This window comes from Arachis hypogaea, chromosome 16 (assembly GCF_003086295.3).
Source record: "Arachis hypogaea cultivar Tifrunner chromosome 16, arahy.Tifrunner.gnm2.J5K5, whole genome shotgun sequence".
NCBI lineage: Eukaryota > Viridiplantae > Streptophyta > Magnoliopsida > Fabales > Fabaceae > Arachis > Arachis hypogaea.
The window spans coordinates 81,293,955-81,297,844 of NC_092051.1; the positions used below are offsets into that span (position 1 = coordinate 81,293,955).

Below are 3,890 nucleotides of genomic sequence, written 5' to 3' on the forward strand. Positions count from 1 at the left end.
ACCACCAGATACATAAATGCCACAGACACATAATTGGGTGAACCTTTTCAGATTGTGACTCAGCTTTGCTAAAGTCCCCAATTAGAGGTGTCCAGGGTTCTTAAGCACACTCTTTTTTTTGCTTTGGACCTTGACTTTAACCGCTCAGTCTCAAGTTTTCACTTGACACCTACACGCCACAAGCACATGGTTAGGGACAGCTTGGTTTAGCCGCTTAGACCAGGATTTTATTCCTTTAGGCCCTCCTATCCACTGATGCTCAAAGCCTTGGGATCCTTTTTAATTGCCCTTGCCTTTTGGTTTTAAGAGCTTTGGCTTTTTCTGCTTGCCTTTTCTTTTTCTTTCTATTTTTTTTTTCTATTTTTTTCGCCCCTTTCTTTTTTTTTTTTTTTTTTTTGCAAGCTTTGTTTTTTGCTGCTTTTTCTTGCTTCAAGAATCATTTTTATGATTTTTCAGATTATCAAATAACATGTCTCCTAGTCATCATTCTTTAAAGAGCCAACATATTTAACATTCTTAAACAACAACTTCAAAAGACATATGCACTGTTCGAGCATACATTCAGAAAACAAGAAGCATTGTCACCACATCAATATAATTAAACTAAGTTCAAGGATAAATTCAAAACTCATGTACTTCTTGTTCTTTTGAATTAAAACATTTTTCATTTAAGAGAGGTGATGGATTCATAGGACATTCATAACTTTAAGACAAAGTTACTAACTACTAATGATCATGTAATGAAGACACAAACATAGATAAGCACATAACATAGAAAATGAAAAACAGAGAAAGTAAGAACAAGGAATGAGTCCACCTTAGTGATATCCTTGAGCTCTTCTATGTCTCTTCCTTGACTTGGCTGCTCCTCCTTCATTGCTTTTAGATCTTCTCTGATTTCATGAAGGATAATGGAGTGCTCTTGATGTTCCACCCTTAGTTGCTTCCAATAATTGTGTGGAAGAAAATGTATCCCCTGAGGTATCTCAGGGATCTCTTGATTTGCAGTCAAATGTTCTACCACTGAGCTATAGACCCTTGATGGAAGCTTTTGTCTTCCCTTTCCTCTTTCTAGAGGTTTCTCTGGCCTTAGGTGCCATCAATGGTTATGGAAAAAAACAAAAAAGCTATGCTTTTTACCACACCAAACTTAGAATGTTGCTCGCCCTCGAGCAAAAGAAGAAAGAATAGAAGAATAAGAAGAAGATATGGAGGAGATGGATGGGAGTGGTATTCGGCCATATGGGTGGGATTGGGTGGGAGAGAGATGTTGAATTTTTGAAGGTAGTGGGTGTATGGATGTGAGTGGTAAAGAGTTAATAGGGAAGAGTGTTTATTGGGAATAGAGGATGATTGAGAAGAGAGAAGAGAGTGAGTGGAGGTAGGTGGGGATCCTGTGGAGTCCACAGATCCTGAGGTGATCCTGTGAGGTCCACAGATCTTGAGGTGTCAAGGCATTTACATCCCTGCACCAATTTAGGCATGCAAAATGCCCTTGCACACAACTCTGGGCGTTCAGCGCCAGGTTGGTGCCCATTTTGGGCGTTCAACGCCCCTTTGCTGCCATTTCTGGCGTTGAACGCCAGAACCATGCTTGTTCTGGGCGTTCAGCGCCAGGATGCTCCCATTCTGGGCGTTCAGCGCCAGAACTATGCTCTGTTCTGGTGTTTGAACGCCAGACAGATGCTCCTCCAGGGTGTGATTTTTCTTCTGCCGTTTTTTATTCCATTTTTGATTTTTTTATTTATTTTGTGACTCCACATGATCATGAACCTAAGAAAACATGAAAAACAATAAAAATAAGAATTAGATAAACATTGGGTTGCCTCCCAACAAGCGCTTCTTTAATGTCAATAGCTTGACAGTGGGCTCTCATGGAGCCTCACAGATGTGCAGAGCTTTGTTGAGACTCTCCAACACCAAACTTAGAGTTTGGATATGGGAGTTCAACACCAAACTTAGAGTTTGGTTGTGGCCTCCCAACACCAAACTTAGAGTTTGACTATGGGGGCTCTGGTTGACTCTGCTGAGAGAGAAGCTTTTCCTGCTTCCTCTCCATGGTTGCAGAGGGAGATCCTTGAGTTTTGAATACAAGGGAGTTCTCATTCCATTGAAGGAATATTTCACCTCTGTCAACATCAATCACAGCTCTTGCTGTGGCCAGGAAAGGTCTTCCTAGGATGATGGATTCATCCTCTTCCTTTCCAGTATCCAGGACTATGAAATCAGCAGGGATGTAAAGGCCCTCAACCTTTACTAAAACGTCCTCTACTTGTCCATATGCCTGTTTTCTTGAGCTGTCTGCCATCTCTAATGAGATTTTAGCAGCTTGCACCCCATAGATTCCCAGTTTCTCTATTACAGAGAGGGGCATGAGGTTTATCCCTGAACCAAGGTCACACAGAGCCTTAAAGATCATGGTGCCTATGGTACAAGGGATTATGAACTTTCCAGGATCCTGTCTCTTCTGAGGCAATGTCAGTTGATCCAGATCACTTAGTTCATTGATGAACAAGGGAGGTTCAACTTCCCAAGCATCAATGCCAAATAATTTGGCATTCAGCTTCATGATTGCACCAAGAAACTTGGCAGTTTGCTCTTCAGTGACATCCTCATTCTCATCAGAAGAGGAATACTCATCAGAGCTCATGAAGGGCATAAGGAGGTTCAATGGAATCTCTATGGTCTCTAGATGAGCCTCAGAGTCCTTTGGTTCCTCAGAGGGAAGCTCCTTATTGATCACTGGATGTCCCAGGAGGTCCTCCTCCTTGGGATTCACGTCCTCTCCTCTCCTCAGAGGTTCGGCCATGGCGCTTATGTCAATGGCCTTGCACTCTCCTTTTGGGTTCTCTTCTGTATTGCTTGGGAGAGTACTAGGAGGGATTTCAGTGATCCTTTTACTCAGCTGGCCCACTTGTGCTTCCAGATTTCTAATGGAAGATCTTGTTTCATTCATGAAACTTACAGTGGCCTTAGATAGATCAGAGACTAGATTTGCTAAATTAGAAGCATTTTGTTCAGATTTCTCTGTCTGTTGCTGAGTTGATGATGGAAAAGGCTTGCTATTGCTAAACCTGTTTCTTCCACCATTATTAAAGCCTTGTTGAGGCTTTTGATCCTTCCATGAGAAATTTGGATGATTTCTCCATGTTGAGTTATAGGTGTTTCCATAAGGTTCACCTAAGTAATTAACCTCTGCTATTGCAGGGTTCTCAGGATCATAGTCTTCTTCTTCAGAAGATGCCTCTTGAGTACTGTTGGATGCAGCTTGCATTCCATGCAGACTCTGAGAAATCATATTGACTTGCTAAGTCAATATTTTGTTCTGAGCCAAAATGGCATTCAGAGTATCAACTCAAGAACTCCCTTCTTCATAAGCGTCCCATTATTCACAGGATTCCTTTCAGAAGTGTACATGAACTGGTTATTAGCAACCATGTCAATGAGTTCTTGAGCTTTTGCAGGTGTTTTCTTTAGGTGAATGGATCCACCTGCAGAAGTGTCCAGTGACATCTTTGATAGCTCAGATAAACCATCATAGAATATATCCAGGATGGTCCATTCTGAAAGCATGTCAGAAGGACACTTTTTGGTCAACTGTTTGTATCTTTCCCAAGCTTCATAGAGGGATTCACCTTCTTTCTGTCTGAAGGTTTGAACATCAGCTCTAAGCTTGCTCAGCTTTTGAGGAGGAAAGTACTTGGCTAAGAAAGCCGTGACCAGCTTATCCCAAGAGTTCAGGCTGTCTTTGGGTTGAGAATCCAACCATAATCTAGCTCTGTCTCTTACAGCAAAAGGGAAAAGCATGAGCCTGTAGACTTCAGGATCTACTCCATTAGTCTTAACAGTATCACATATCTGCAAGAATTCAGTTAAGAACTGAAAAGGAT

The 3,890-nt window shown here is 41.6% G+C and overlaps 1 non-coding gene across 1 annotated transcript; it reads left to right on the forward strand.

Annotated features, from left to right (window-relative positions):
* Positions 1 to 3,567: 3,567 nt before the first annotated feature.
* Positions 3,568 to 3,675, forward strand: LOC112760964 (small nucleolar RNA R71). Its single transcript, XR_003181376.1, has one exon. It is a non-coding gene; the product is annotated as a small nucleolar RNA R71 (small nucleolar RNA).
* The last annotated feature ends 215 nt before the right edge of the window (positions 3,676 to 3,890 follow it).